Raw genomic sequence first — 17,159 nt, forward strand, 5'->3', positions numbered from 1 at the left:
ACTGGGATTAAAGGCGTGCGCCACCACCGCCCGGCGCTATCTACTTCTTATATTTTAAATTAACCCATTTCTATTCATCAATACCTTGCCACATGGCTCAGGACTTACCAGTATCTTTACATGTTGCTTCTTCTGGCGGCGGCTAACAGTGTCTCCTGACTCAGCCTTCCAGTGTTTTATTTATTTATCAGTCAATCAGAGCAACACATTCATAGCTTATAGAACATCCCACAGCACTAAAGCACAAATCACACATCAAACCTCACACCCTAATAGTGGGAGACTTCAACACCCCACTCTCACCACAGGACAGGTTGGCCATACAGAAATTTAACAGAGAAATAAGGAAACTAATAGATGTTAGGACTCAAATGGACATAACAGACATCTATAGAACATTTCACCCAAACACAAAAGAATATACATTCTTTTAAGCACCCCATGGAACATTCTCCAAAACTGACCACATACTTGGTAAGAAAACTAATTTCAACAGGTACAAAAAAAAAATGGAGAAACCCCCTGTATCTTATCAGACCATAAAGTTAGAAATCAACAACAATACAAAATGCAGAAAGCTACAAACTCATGAAAACTGAACAATGCTCAAATGAATCACCAATGGGTCAAGGAAGAAATAAAGAAAGAAATTAAAGACTTCCACAAATTCAATGCAAAATGAATGCACAACATACCCAAACTTATCCGACACTATGAAAGCAGTGCTAAGAGGAAAATTCATCACACTAAATGCCCACAAAAAGATGTTGGAGAAATCTCACACCAGTGACTTAACAGCACACCTGAAAGCTCTAGAAGAAAAAGAAGCAAACTCACCCAGGAGCAAACGACAAGAAATAAACTAAGGGCTGAAATAAATGAAATAGAAACAAAGAGAATAATATAAAGAATCAATGAAACAAGGACTGGAGGGATAGCTCAGCCGTTAAAGGATAGGCTCACAACCAAAATATAAGAATCAATGAAACAAAAAGTTAGTTCTTTGAGAAAATCAACAAGACAAACAAATCCTTATCTAAACTAACCCAAAAGCAGAGAGAGAATATCCAAATTAACAAAAGTAGAAGTAAAGGGGGACATAATAAGAGATGCTGAAAAAATCGAGAGAATCATTAGATTATACTTTGAAAACCTGTACTCCACAAAATTGGAAAATGTAAAAGAAATGGACAAGTTTTTGGACAGTTACCATATATCAAAATTAAAACAAGATCAGATAAACAATTTAAATAGACCTATAACCCCTAAGGAAATAGAAGCAGTCATCAAAAGTCTCCCAACCAAAAAAAAAAAAAAAAAAGCCCAAGGCCAGATGGTTTCAGCACAGAACTCTTCCAGAATTCAAAAAGAACTGATATCAATACTCCTAAAACTGTTCCAAATGATAGAAACAGAAGGAATATTTCTAAACGCTTTTTACGAGGCTAAGTTACCCTCATACCCAAACCACACAACTAGGAAAGAGAATTACAGACCAATCTCCCTCATGAACATTGATACAAAAATTCCCAATAAAATATTAACAAACCAAATCCAAGAACACATAAAAAAATCATCCATCATGATCAAGTAGGCTTTATGCTCAAGATGCAGGGATGGTTCAACATATGGAAATCTTTCTATGTACTCCACCATATAAACAAACAGAAAGGAAAAAACCCACATGATTATCTCATTAGATGCTAAGAAATGCCTTTGACAAAATCCACCACCTCTTCATAATAAAGGTCTTGGAGAGATCAGGGATACAAGGAACATACCTAAACATAATAAAGGCAATATACAGCAAGTCAACAGCCAACATCAAACTAAATGGTGAGAAATTCAAAGCAATTCCACTAAAATCAGGACTAAGACACGAATGTCCACTCTTCGCATATCTATTCAATATAGAACTTGAAGTTCCAGCTAGAACAATAAGACGACAAAAGGAGATCAAGGGGATTCAAATTGGAAAAGAAGTCAAACTTCCACTATTTGCAGGTGATATAATAGTATACATGTGACCCCAAAAATTCCACAGCTGATAAACAGCTTCAGTACCAGTAACGTGGCAGGATATAAGATTAACTCCAAAAAATCAGTAGCCTTCCTATATAAAAATGATAAATGGGCTGAGAAAGGAATCAGAGAAACATCACCCTTTACAATAGCCACAAATAACATAAAATATCTTTGGGTAACTCTAAGCAAACAAATGAAAGACCTGTATGACAAGAACTTTAAGTCTTTGAAGAAGGAAACTTAAGAAGGTATCAGAAAATGGAAAGATTCCCCATGTTATGGTATATGTAGGACCAACATAGTAAAAATGGCAATTTACCAAAAGCAATCTATAGATTCAATGCAATCCCCATCAAAATACCAATGCAATTCTTCACAGACCTTGAAACAACAATACTCAACATCACATGGAAAAGCAAAAAATCCAGGATAGCCAAAACAATCCTATACAATAAAGGAACTCCGAGAGGCACCACCATTCCTGACTTCAAGCTCTCCTATATAGTTATTATAATAAAAACAGCTTGATATTGGCATAAAAACAGACACGATCAGTGGAATCCAATTGAAGACAATGACATCAATCCACACACCTGTGAATACCTCAATTTTGCAAAAGAAGCCAAATTTATACAGTGACAAAAAAGAAAGAAAGAAAGAAAGCGTCTTCAACAAATGCTTCTGGCCTAACTGGGTATCTACATATAGAAGAATGCAAATAGATCCATAACTATTACCATGCACAAAACTCAAATCCAAGTAAATTAATAAATCCAATTACACTGAACCTGATAGAAGAGGAAGTAGGAAATGCTCTTGAATGCATTGGCATAGGGACCACTTCCTAAATATAACACCAGTAGCATAGACACTGAGCACAAAATAAATAAATGGAACCTCCTCAAACTGAGAAGCTTCTTTAATGTAAAGGACACTGTCAAGACAAAAGGCAGCATACAGAATAGGAAAAGATCTTTACCAACCCCACATCTGACAGAGGGCTGATTTCCAAAACATATAAAGAATTCAAGAAACTAGATAGCAAAATATCAATCCAATAAAAAAATGGGCTACAGAGCTAACAGGGAATTCTCAAGAGAAGAATCTCAAATGGCCGAAAGACATTTAAGGAAATGTTCAACATCCTTCGCCATCAGGGAAATGCAAACTAAAACAACTTTGAGATACCATCTTATACCTGACACAATGGTTAAGATAAAAAAACAATGATGACAGCTTGTGTTGGAGAGGATGTGGAGAAAGGGGAACACTCCTCCAATGCTGGTGGGAATGCAATCTTGTACAGCCGCTCTGGAAATCAGTATGGCAGTATCTCAGGAAATTGGGAATCAACCTACTTCAAGATCCAGTAATACCACTTCTGGGCATATACCCAAAAGATGTTCAACCATACCACAAGGACATTTGTTCCACTATGGTCATAGCAGCATTATTTATAATAGCTAGAACCCGGAAACAAAGTAGATGCCTTTCAACTGAACAATGGATAAAGAAAACATGGTACATTTATACAATGGAGTATTACGCAGTGGCAAAAAGAACAATATCATCATGAAATTTGTAGGCAAATGGATGGGACAAGAAAAAATAATCCTGAGTAAGGTAACCCAGACCCAAAAAGACCAACACAGTAATATACTCACTCATAAGTGAGTTTTAGATGCAAAGCAAAGGATAACCTGGCTACAATCCACAACCCTAGAGAAGCTATGTAAAGAAGAGGACATCAAGAGGAACACATGTGGATTGCCCCAGGAATGGGAAAGGTTTATGATCTCCTGGGTAAACTGGGAGTGGGAATTAGAAGGAAGGGATGGAAGGTGGGAACATGAGCACTTGAGATTGGGGAGAGATGGGGAGGGAGAGCAATGAAAGAGATATCTTGACAGAAAGTTCCATGAAGGGGATGGGGAGAAATCTGCAGCTATGGAAAACCCCAGAAACTCACAAGATTGTCCCCAGCATTAGTGGAGAGGGTGTTTGAACTAGCTTTCCCCTGCACTGAGATTGGTGTCTACCCTAACTGTCATCATTGAACCTACATCTGAACCTACATCCAGTGACTGATGGAAACAGATGCAGAGACCGATAGCCAAGCAATTGGCCAAGATCATGGATTTCAGTTGACTAGAGGGAGGAAGTATTATAGGAGCAAGGGGAGTCAGGATTAGGATGGGAAAAATCTCAGAGATAGCTGACCCAAGCTAGTGAGAACTTATGGACTCTGGAATGACAACCAGGGAACCTGCACGGGACCACACTAAGCCCTCTGAATGGGAGTGAAAGTTGTGTGGCTTGGTGTCTTTGTGTGTCCCCTGGCAATGGGACCAGGACTTATCCTGGGTACATGAACTAGCTTTTAGAGCCCATTCCCTGTGGTGAGATATCTTACTCAGCCCTTATGCAGTGGGGAGGGGCTAGGTTCAGCCTCAACTTGGTATGCCAGCCTGTGTTGATTACCCAAGGGAGGCCTTACCCTCTATGAGGAGATGGGGTGGAAATGGGGGGGGAGGTAGGAAGAACTGGGGAAGGGGAGAAAGGGGAAACAGGATGGTATGTAAAATGAAAAAAAAATTTATTAATAAAAAATTCATAAAAAAGAGGGTGGGACACACTTGCTAACTTTCACAAGTTAGCCAAAGTGCAGGGGACAACTTGACATTCCAACTCCATGCCACTGGATAGGTTCATTAACATAAGAACTAATTTCTACAGTTCCACTCAATCTATACCACTTCAATTTTAATTCTAAGTGAGAATATTTTCCTTGAGGGGAGCCATAAAGGCTCCAATCAATGATGTCTCCACAGGAGATATGAATTTGCACTCAAGGTTTCTCAATCTTGCACTGTTGTCAATGTACCCAGTCAGATTCCTTGTTGGTAACCCCCATCTCACAGAATGGCAGATTTATAGATCTAGTAGCATTAATCTACTGTCCTTTAAAACCAGATGCATGAAGTATATAAAACTTACTATGATAACCTTAGGTTGAATTGTGGATAGTCCTACTTGAGAGGTTATATTTAGATACTGAATTCCATTTCCCATATGAATAGGAATTCCTTATGCTCTCACAGTATAATTTTTAATCTATTTACCCTCCTCCATTGGCTGAGCAAGGCCTCAGTTATCATAAGGACCAGATAGCCAAGAAGATTAACCACCACAGGAATATCCATATTTTCCCACCTTACTGCTAAGTTAATTGGAGGATTAGGAGTAAAGTCCCAGTAACTATGATCAGTCCCTTTTACCTGTAAAGTTACCAAAGGTAACATGACAAGTAATAGATTTGTAGAATTCAGAGGTTTCTGAGTCATAGAAATTACCACCTCCCCTTTGTCATATAAATTCTTAAGCTGTCCCCAAGTAGAGGGATTAACTGTTTGCTCCAAAGGCATTCTGTGTTTTTTCCTTCCCAGAAGGATCTCAGTAACAGGAAGCATCCAGGAGACTTCTCTTGCTCATGTCTAAGCTTTATTAATTTATTAACTTCTAATCTCCTCCAGAAACATAAGCATAACTTCAACCCCATCCTAACACCTTTCTCATTTTCCATACTGATGTAAAGGCAACCTTTCAGTACAGACAAATTTTTTGTATCGTCCAATGCCTGTCAGTAGCTGTTGTTACTGTTTCATTAGCAATTAAAAAATTTAAGGTAAGTCAGGCATTGTGCAGTCCATCCCAGGGGTCCTCATATTATCCTTCTGTTTGACAAGCATCTCCTTTAGAGTGTTATTAGGTCTTTCAACAATTGCTTGTCCAGTAGGATTATATAGTATCTCTGTAATGTGTTTTATGTTGTAACCTGTAAAAAACAAAAAGTGTGATTTTGTAGGAGATATATGTGAGGTGTTATCATTTTTATTTTGTATTGGTATGCCCATTACAGCCTTTGTTTCTAATAAAAGTGTAATTATAGAATCAGCCTTTTCAGAACTTAATGCAGGTGCCAATTAAAATCCAGAGTGTGTATCAAGGATATGATGTGTTTTAATTTTCCAAATTCTGCTAAATGGAATACATCCATTTGCCAAGTTTCATTACTTTGTGTACCTTTAAGATTAGTTCCTGCAGGTAAAGGAACTTGCTTATACAATGAACAAGCAGGACTTTTTTTTTCTAATTTCCTTAGCTTGTTGCCAAGTAATGAAAAATTTTTTCTTTGTGGTGATATTTTATTTGTGTTTTAATAAGTAAAGCTTGCCTGGAGATCAGATGAAACAGCAAGCCATTTTAAATAAACAAAGAAATCAGCAAATGGTAGCACATGCCTTTAATCCTATAACTTGGCAGGCAGGATCTTCGTGTGTTCAAGGCCATACTGGAAACAGAGCCAGGTGTAGTGGCACACGCCATAAACTCCAAAACTAGTTAACTCTGGAGGTCTGTACAGACAGAGAGGAAGTGACAGAACTAGGTAGGATGAGAAAATGATGTAAGTGAATGGAGAGAGCAAATCCAATGGCAGAACAGCAAGCCATATAGATGTGGGTAGACAGGAGTAACTCGCACTTGGAAGCTGCAGAGTTGGTGAGTAAGGTTAGCTGTGGCTTTCCCTATTTCCCTGATCTCTCCCAGGCTTTCACCCCTGTATCTGGCTCCGTGTTTTTATGTAATAAGACCATTTAGAAATTCATCTACATTTCTTTAAGCTCCGACTATTAACATGATGTTTCTTGTGAAATTCTGAGGCTCACAATACATTTCCTATCAGTAATTGATCAATTTCTTCATTTCCTTTAGCTAACGGTCCAGGCAACCCAGTATGAGATCAAATGTGGGTAATATAAAGTGGACAAGTCCTCTCTTGGATTGCTTATTATGGTAGTACAAATAATAAAGTTAATTCTGAATTATCAGGAATAAGTTTAGCAGTTTCTATATGCAATACCACCATTTCCACATATTAGGAATCACTAATTATATTAAGAGATTCATTAAGGTCTAATAAAACCATCAGAATGGCATATTGTTGGACCCCAAAGTTTAGGGTCTCAAGTGGGCGCCCCAAGAACCCAGACTCCAGTCCAGTTGATGCAATAGCAGGAGGATTTATTAAGCTTATGTATAGAAGGGCTCCTTTGCATCCAAGAGCAAGAGTTGCATCTTACTGCAGCCCCATAAGGGCTTATAAAGGAAAACCCCACAAAACCTGTAAGATTACAATTACCATACAATTTCGTTTCACAAGATCATGGTCTGGGTACAGAGTGATCACAGAAGGGGTACAGTTACGTCAACAGGTACATTTTTCCTGAAACCTCAAGGGGGGTATCAGGGCGGGAGTGGAGTTTACACACAGGTCATGGTGGTCATTCCTGGAACACCTGCAACTATCCCAGTCACAGTTGAGCACATCTCTTAACAGAAATCTTTTTTACATTGTTATATGGTTGCAGGGGAGATTGAACAATGGCTATGTCAGGTTGCCCTTGGAACTAGATTTTTAGTTTCTCATTTCCTGGTGCTTGAAGTTTCTCTTTTCCTGAGGCTTGGGGGTGTAAGCCTGAAGGGCTAGGGTCTTTCACATATAACTCTGATTTTTGAATTGAATCATAGACTTTCAATAACTTTACTGATACTCCCTGCTTTATAACTAGCCATTCTTAATTTATTCACAGCTGTATAAAATGTAAGAGCCCCAGAAATAGATGCTCTTTTTACTACATAGGGAATAATCCATTCAGTTCTCTTTATAAATTGAAGTCACTTACTTTTTAGATATTTGTTGTTAAGTTCTCCTAGGAAATTACTACAAGCTCTTTGCCAATCATCATTAATCACCCATAATTGCACAATTTCAGCATTAGTATAGGGTACTACAATCTCAGCTGGATCCATTCCTAACAATTGACAAATTCTTATTCTTCCCTTTGTGACTAAATCAGAAACTTTTCCCCTATAGGTCGTTAACATTTTCCTCTGTTTGTGAGCTAGGACAATCCATTCCAAAATATTATCCTCCCTCTCCATAATGAGTCCAGTAGGGGAATGATTTCTAAAATACATTTAGTTATGAGATCTAATCGATCCACATAGGCATTTTGTAATTTTTGTTCTACTTAGGCTAATTCACTTTAAGCCTCAGCTGTTAATTGTTTTGGACAGTTTAAATCTGAGTCACCTTGCAAAATCTGAAGCAAATTATTTAATTCTTGAGTACACAATCTAATGGTAGGATGCAACTGAAGTGTGATCCTAATTAGCCTTAATAATAAAAACCTGGATCAGATATCAAGGGTGAAAGCTGAAAGATCAGCAGAGCAGGCAACCGCTAGAAAGACTTCTTAAAGCCTCTACAAAATCTCAGACTGAATGGGGGATATCCTGTCTCTATGAATCCTTAGACTGAATGGGTAGGTAGATCCTGTCTCCACACACCACCTTATAATTCCTGTCCCCACCTCCCGTGTGCTGGGATCAAAGGCATGATCCTTCTTACTGCTGGGATTAAAGGTTTGAGCCTCCCATGTGCTGGGATTAAAGGTGTGATCCACCACTACCTAGCTCTATTGCCCTTTTATACTGGTCTTCCTGCTTCCTCATCTCACATGCTAGAATTAAAGGTGTGTGCCACCACTGCCTGGCCTCTATGGTTAATTAGTGGCTAGCTCCACCCTCTGATCTCCAGGAAAGCTTTATTTGTCAGAACACATACAAAATATCATACAACAGGCCACCAATTAATATCACCCAATATTTTTTAAAAATCATTAAGAGTGTGCATTTGATCTCCGCAAATCTGGACCTTTTGCAGCTGATTTCTCTGTTTACTTAATTTAAATCCTAAATAACTAAAAGAATCTCCTCTTTGTATTTTTTTCCAGGAGAAATTTGTAGTCCCCAACAGTGTAAAATTTTCTGTATCATATTAAACATATTTTCTAATGTATCTGTATCAGAAGCAGCCAATAAAATACCATCCATATTATGATAATAAATTGAAGAAATTGTTTACAAACAATTTCTAGTGATTGATGTAACCAATATTGACATAAAGTTGGGTTATTTAACATTCCTTGGAGAAGGACATTCCAATGACATCATTTTACTGGTTGAGCATTATTATTAGTAGGAATTGGAAAAGTAAATTTTTCTCTACCCTGTTCTTGTAAAGGAATAATAAAGAAGAAATCTTGTGAATCAATAACTATAATAAGCCAATCCTCAGATAATAAAGAAGATAAAGGAATTCCAGACTATAAAGGTCTCGTAGGTGGAATCATCTTATTAATCACTTTTAAGTCAATTAATAATCTCTATTTACCAGATTCCTTTTTTATTACAAACACAGGAGAATTAAGGACTAGTAGTTTCCTCTATGTGTTTAGCATCTAACTGTTCTTTAACTAGTTGCTCAAGTGCCTGTAATTTTTCTTTAGGTAAGGGCCACTGCCCCACCCATGTAGGCTTATTAGTTAGCACTTTTAAAGGCAGAGCAGTGAGATTACCAGCAGTGGCCCCTACTCCAAATTTGGATAGGCAATTCCTATTTTATCCTGCTGTTGGACAAAAAAAAAGAGGATATCCTGTTGTATATCCTCTTATTTTCCTCAACAATTTTTTCCAATACCTTTTCTACGAACTTACCCCAATTTTAACATTATTTTATGGGCTCTTTCTGAAATTGTAAGAACATTAACTTGAGTTTCCCATTGTTTGTAACAAATTTCTCTCCCAAAAATTCACAGCTATATCAACTACACAAGGCTTTAACATGCCTATTTGTCCTCTAGGCCATATGCATTTAATCCACTCTACATTCTGTTTTTACCTGAGATAAGGTTCCATTGGCTACAAATTGAGTGGAGACTTCTTTTAAAGGCCAAGTGGGATTTTAAGATTTTTGAAAAATTACAGATATATCAGCTTTAGTGTCTGGTAGGCCTGAAACCTGAATATCATTTACTTGTAATTTTAACTTTGGCCTCTTATCATTAATAACAGCAGCTTGTCAAAATATTTTTTCAGTATTTATTTATGTATTTTTTTGAAACAAGGTTTCTCTGTGTAGCTTTGGTGCCTGTCCTAGATCTCGCTCTGTAGACCAGGCTGGCCTCAGACTCACAGGGATCTGCCTGGCTCTGCCTCCCGAGTGCTGGGATTAAAGGTGTGCACCACCACCCAGCTTTTTTTCCCAGTATTTTTTAAATCTCCTGTCTTACAATTGGAGTTGCTTTACATTTACAATATGGAAGTAATAACAGTTGAGCAACTTTACCACCAGCATTTATTTGCATAGTCCTTTTTACATAAGCCATCTCTAAAAGCATTGAAAACAATATCTGTAGGATTTTAAGAGGTAACTTTAAGGAATACTATGGAATATTTTTATAAAATTTTAACAGGAGGATACTTTTTTGCAGATCTTAAGTAATATGTTAATGTAACTTGCCAAGTATTAACAGTGTGGGTCAAATAATTTACCTATATTTTACTTAGTGAAAAATAATATTTGTAAGCTCCTTATCAGTAAGATATCATTTTTATGAGCTTTTACCTTAGTAACCATATTATCTAATAAGCTAACCACCCAATCTGTTTCAGGTGTTACATTTTTATGTAATTTAACCAAGAATTTCTAGAAAGCAACTTAAAAGAGTGGAGCCAAATCTTCAGTAAATGACCAACAGAGAAGAGCAAATCCAATACTATAAAGTCATGAATGTTGTTCTTCCAGTTCATTTACTATAAAAATTAAGCTTTATGATTAGACTATCAAGAGAAGAGAACAGCCTTTACAGGATGAATGACTAAAGGCTCTGGAAATTCAAACAGCTTTGACTTAGTACTTTATGCCCTCACCATACTTGTTTTTTACTAGAAGTTGGGCTTGTTTAAATTTTTTTCTTTCTCTCACGAAGGGACCATTGATAATGATTTATTCCAACCATAAGAAAAGATAAAAAGTATTTCCTAGTAGGGAATCTTTAATATTGAGTTATTCCTGCTGAAATGAAAAACAAAAACAAGAATCATTTAAACCAAGGTTAAGCAAACAGACAAGAAAACTCTCAGCTCTGGGTCTGTTGTCCTTGCTCAGGCTGCAGCAATGAGGCCCAGCCACTCATTCTTTGCGATTCAGATGCCTCCTCTTAGTGCTGACCCACAGGTCTCTGAAAGAGCTGACAGGCATGGAGAGCTCTAAGTTACAACTATCCTCAATTTCTTATATCAAAAGGAGACTTTTTTCTTCCTATTTTTACTGGGAAGAGGCTTTTTTCTTTCCTTTATTTTTTTGTTCACAGTGATTTTTATTTTTTAGTCCTTGATTTGATAATTTCCCCCTTTTTACCAGGAAATTTTTTTTTTTTGGACTAAGCATTTCTCCCTTTACTATCCAGAGATTTTCTTTCCTTCCCTTTTCTCTATTGGGATGGGCCTTTTTCCTTGATTTATTCTTTGTCTCAGGAGCCATTTTATTTCTATCATTAAAAAATGGACAGTTAGTGCTTTTCTATTTAACAAGCATTTTAGCAATTGTACATTTTGTGCTCCTGAGATAGGGAGTTTAAATTCCCCATGACCCTGCCAATCCTGGAGTCATCTTACCCAGTGGGTGAACTTCTTCCAATTCTTAAAAGTGTCAGAATCCTCTGTCCTTCTTGAAGCATCATGACAATGTTGCACCAAAACGTTGTATATTTGGTGTGTGTATGAACACATAGGGGTCCATGGAAAGAGGGCACAGAGCCTTCTAAGTATGATTTTTAGACTTTTCCACCTTCAGAGGGTGTCCATCTCTCCGGACTGAAACATTGTAGATAAGCAAAGGGCCTTTTTATTGTTATACAATTAATACCTTTAGGAAGTCAATTCCATATACCAAAACGTCTTATCTAAACCTCTCCAAAGGGACTATGCCAACTGCAAATTCTCAGTAAAGGAACGCCACAGTTTTCTGGATTGTCCCTAAACCAAGTTTTCATAGGTTTTGAACTCCTAGCAAACACTCAGATAAGACTTCAAACAGGAGGTAATGGAGACAAGATGTAGCAATCACAAAAAGCAGATCAAAGCTAGGTGCTAACACTCAGGAAACCAAGCAGCTGCAGCTCTGCAGGAATTCACCCAAAGAAACAAAAACAATTAACATCAACCTTGTTTAACCCACTGACAGAGGAGGTTAAGGTGCAGATTTGCAAAGCAGTTCCTTGTGTAAAGTAGTGGGATTGTAGGGAAAGTGAAGGGAGAGGACCAAAGTTTTTCTCTGAGGTTGTTACCATTTGTCTTGGTACCCTTTCACACAAAGCCAGGGTCAGAGAGTCAAGAACACCAGGCTCAAACCTGAAACAAGAACTTCTTGCAAGAACCTCAGGGAGACAGTCCCAGGGTAAAGTGACACTCTCATGCCTTCTGGGACATGGAAGGCTATGTGTTTATAGCATGTTATACAAAGCCTATAAATCGTGGCTCCCAGGACGCACCATGACTATGGCCCCAACGCGAGAAATATCTCAGGCTGCAGACATGGGAGATGGCTAGAAAAGTTAGGCCTGCGATAGGGGCCGACCGTAGCCAATGAAGACCATGGTTGGGGGTTCCCCCAGTCTCAAGAATACATGTGAGGCGCTGGACGATCAACAGTCGTTCTAACAGATTCAGGAAACCGTTTATGCTGGCCGAAAAATGGGGGAACTCACCAATCCAAGAAAGCGGTGTTGGATGCAATTTGGATGCGGTTCAGGCGAAAGGAGAGCAGTCTGTCGCATACGGAGCAGATTCCCCAGTTCGCAGGCTTCCTTATAAGCGGATTCTGTTGTGTTTCGTGACACTTCCTTGCAGGGTAAGAATACAACGCAGCTAAATAACTAACATTTTGGTGCCGTGACTCGGATATGACCATCCTGACCTGGAATTGGCTAGGCGGAAGTGTCCGCCGGGTATATGCGACCATGGGAGCGTGATGTGAACCCTTCACTCATGTCTCTCTGTTTGGCAGTGAGGCCTTTGGATTTCTTCTGCTGCTGCTTTGGCTTCTGACGAGTGAAGTATTCCAAGACCACAGCCTTGCATTGCAGATGGCTCTCACAGTCTTGCTGGTTCCAGTGAGGTATGCGTTGTTTCAGGAAGGCCCTCACAAAGGCCCCAGGCCACTGGCTCCCCAGCTCCTGCTCAGAGACAGGTGGTGTGGTTTACTGTTCTTCTCTCAGACTCCAGGGCCCTCAGACCCCGTTCCTGAGAGCCACCAGCTTTGATGATCTAGGCTACAAATCCTTTGTCTTCCAAGTGTTTGCTACACACAACTGCCAAGATGTAAAAGTAACACTCACAAGCTAACTGTGACACTGTCCTACACTGCAGCCAGGTCAAAAACTGACTTCCTGTCCTGTTTCTCTGAGGTAACTCTATTTAGCATTCAAAATTCTTTGTAATGCAAGGCTTCTCTAATCCTTGTGGGGAAGGAAGCTTGAGAAATGCATGATACAGGTTATTTAATAAGTCATGACCACAAGAGTAGCTTGAAGTGTAAGGGAACTGGGGTTGTTAGGGAAATGAGTCATTCCAGAACTAGGGGAAATTGCCTGGGGGTTCCAGGCAGGTCAAGGAGGAGGAAATCTGACACTGAGCAGCACAGTCCCCTTTCCTTGCTTTTCAGCCTTGTGGCCTCCATGTGGCTGCTGTTGGAGAGGTCTGCTCCAGTCCTCCTTGAGGCAGAAAGCATGAAGGGCATCTCAGGGACTACTCACTCTTATCCACAGGACTGTAATACCCCTGGCAAGGGAGGGTGAAACCACTTCACTGTTGCACCCAGTCCTGAGACACTCTAGTTTCAGCACCCCTCAAGTTGGGGCAGCAACAGTCTATTCTTCACTGGGCAGCAGGCACCTCACTCGGCTTTCATCTGCTGCAACCCGGGCAGTGCTCTTTTCTGGACCATTTGCTGGGCTCTTTTTGCACTAACCAGACAGTAAAAACAAGTCTGAGGCTAACTGCCAACTTTATTTAGATTAACATATCAACAGTGACCTATACCTTCTCTCTGCTAAAGCAGGGGGTAAAAAGAAAGAACACACAATCTTTGAGGTAGTTCAAAGTCGGGATGGTTAAATAATCTATCATCAATACCAGAACAATTTGGCTCTTTTAAACACTTATGTGGTCTCTCTTTCATGGGGAAATAAAATTAAGGCCTTTTAAAATCTTGATTTCAAGGAAATTCTCTCTCTTTTGCTTTTTTGAGACAGGGTTTCTCTGTGTATCCCTAGCTGTCTTTGAAATCAGAGAACTGCCTGCCTCTGTCTCCCAAGAACTGGGATTAAAGCATGCGCCACACAGCCTGGTGGGACATGTACTCTTTATGAGCCACAGGTGATGCTTCTACCCAACTGACAAAGCATGCTGACAGACAGACAGACAGAATTTATAACATTCACTTATGAAATGGCCTGAGCACTGAACACAAAAACAAGAGAAAGTCAGGTTTCAGGTAGGCACAGGCTTTCATTCCCCATGGAGAGGGAGATGACATGAAATCTAGGAGTCCAAGTCCCTCAGAGCTGAATCTGGTACCCTAAGAAAGGAGCCTGGTACAAGAAGACATCAGCACAAAAGACCTCGATGGGGCCTAATATGCTGACTGTAAAGGTGAAGAGTAATCCATGGGAAAGGACACCTAGACCAGTCTTAGAAGCCATTGAACCACCTTTGCTCTCAAGTCTACCGCTCCCAGCCCACCTTTGAAAGATTATACCTGTACATAGTGCTCCTCGGCTTCTTTATAAGAAAAGGCATGGTAAATCACAGCTGGGGGATGAAAGACAAAAATAGAAGATTACTTCCTGTTAGGAATGAGTGTAATATCCAAGGCTCTTCTAAGTATGACCTACACTTATTTAGAGATGGACTACGTGGTTAGTATGAGAAGGCCAAGCTTTCTTGGTTTATCCTTTTATTTTAGTCTGCAGTGCTGGGGGATTAAGTTCAGTGTGGTTTAATGCATGCCTGGAAAGTGCTTCACCATGGATCCATGTCCCTGCTCCTACTGAATGCTGCTTATTTACATATTTATTTAAAGACACAGTCTACTTTGCATCCTAGGCTGACTTAGAATTTGCTATGTAGCTCACAATGGCCTTAAACCTTCAATACTCCTGTCTCAGGCTTCTAATTGCTAGTTGTTGGGATTACAGAGGAGTACCACAACTATCTTAGATACTTCTTAATTCTTTCCTTTGGCCAGATTTGTCTTCAAATACTTAGGATGAGGTTTAAAAGAGCACCTCTCAGAGCTTAATGTGTTTAAGAACCTTGGGGGAACTTATTAAAACATGGGGTTTTAGTTCCTACTCCAGACTCTGAAGGTTCAAAAAAAAACTCCTCATTGGATCACATTTAGAGTAGTTCTGATTTAAAAAACAAGTTATAATTATACTTGGGCAGTTGCTCACTAAGGAATGAAGACACTAAAACTAAGGTGATGGTAATAGTTAGTGGGTGGTTGGTTTACACACTGTATTTTGCTGATTACAAGAAGTTTAAAACAGATTTTTCGCTGTTTAGAATCAATAAAATTGGAATGTATACGACAAACAAAATACAACAGTCTTTCTGCAAATTCTAAATATGACCACCATGATGCCAAAATCTCTCTAAACCTCCATGCTTCTGTTTCTTATTTGTTTGGAGGAAGTCATCACGGTGGCACAGGGGAACAGAGTACAGTTGTAAATGTGGTAAGAAAGGGCAAACGACCAGAAAACCTAGCTCACACTACAACTGTGTAGTAGCGCACACAGTTGATCCCATCACTTCAGAGGGAGAGGCCAGCCTTGTTTATAGTCTGTTTCCAGCTCAATCAGAACTGTATAGCAGACCTTATCCCAACAGCAACAATAATTAACAAACAAAGAAACAAAAATCTACCTCTGTTCTCTTGAACTTCCCTGAGTACATGTTTGACCAAGCAAACAAACCAAGGAAGTTACCAGTTTTACATACAGAATCTAGTTCTCCCTTGAACTGCAGATTGAGACTCCAGTTTGTTTATTGAGATTAATGTGCAGGGCCTGGGACCCTAGCAATAACTTTTTTTTTAACCTACCCCAGATGCCTAGAATCAGAGTTGGAAATCTTCCTGCAGAAGAACACTTGTAATAGCTCTGTTACACTCACTGCTTGTCAAGTAGTTGATTTAAAACAACACATATATACACTCATAGGTGTGTGTACACGTTTATTTCAATCTCATTAATCTTTCTAAGAATTTTAAACATAGTTATTCCTAGTTATGTACAAAATAATACTTAAGTTGAGATATGCCAAGGCACTTGATCTCTGATAAAAGGACATGGCAGGAGTGTAAATCAACAGATCAGAGGCTAAATCTTTACAGTATCCTCTCTCCCCTCTTATACTGCTCCAGTGCTTGCTTCCCTTCATGGAACATCTCTTTTCTTCTCAAATACCAAAGCCTTAGGTTTGCAATACTGCACCTAAGAAGGTTTTCACATGACAAAGGGTGAAAAGCCAGGTGGTAGAGGGGAGCAGGTCCTGGCAGCAGTTATCTAGGCAGGTAGGGAGTAGGTCTAGCCAAGGCCTTGGATCCACCTCTTCCAGTTCCCCTGAGCGGCCCTTGCTCCCCTGGAGAGAACACACTCGATCCTGACATCTATTCCTAGCTTAGAGACTGTGTATATGGCCTTTCACACTCTGTGCCTCGATTTCTTTTGTGTACTATGAGTCAATAGTACACGGTTTCCCTGGAAACTGTCTTGGGACTCTGTTGCGACAGGTATCCCTGACTCAGCTTCCTGTTTCAGACCCTCTGTACTCTCATCCCGGCACAATTTCGTGTCTCTCTCCCGCTTACCCTTCATTGTCAGACGCTTCCGGAGCGCTTTGGTGACATCTCCGTCAGGTCTCACTCACTCTTTCCCTTTCTTCACTTAGTTCAGCAGCTTTCAGCCACCAGGACTCTTTCTTGTTTGCCTTTCCGCTGGAAAAATCCGTTGTGCCCAAGAAACAACGTGCGCACAGTACACAAACACTCTTGTTCCAGACGGCATCAATGGATGCAACCAGATTTCGGATAGGGCGCCTTCCGTGACTCCATTGAAGCGCGACGGGCTCTGGTGGTGCATGCGCCTTGGGTTTAGCTCTGC

At 39.6% G+C, this 17,159-nt stretch overlaps 1 protein-coding gene across 1 annotated transcript in view; it reads right to left on the minus strand.

Moving 5' to 3' along the window:
• LOC143274342 (uncharacterized protein C2orf78 homolog) overlaps nt 1-17,118 on the minus strand; it is a 40,502-nt gene extending 23,384 nt beyond the window's left edge. The window contains exons 1-2 of the mRNA XM_076577118.1: nt 16,868-17,118; nt 14,750-14,802 (exon numbers count right to left, since the gene is read on the minus strand). The gene's annotated coding sequence lies outside the window, so the exon portion shown is untranslated. The remainder of the gene's footprint in view (nt 1-14,749; nt 14,803-16,867) is intronic.
• Between the last annotated feature and the right edge of the window lie 41 nt (nt 17,119-17,159).

The sequence above is a fragment of the Peromyscus maniculatus genome, chromosome 1, assembly GCF_049852395.1.
Source record: "Peromyscus maniculatus bairdii isolate BWxNUB_F1_BW_parent chromosome 1, HU_Pman_BW_mat_3.1, whole genome shotgun sequence".
NCBI classification, from domain to species: Eukaryota; Metazoa; Chordata; class Mammalia; order Rodentia; family Cricetidae; genus Peromyscus; species Peromyscus maniculatus.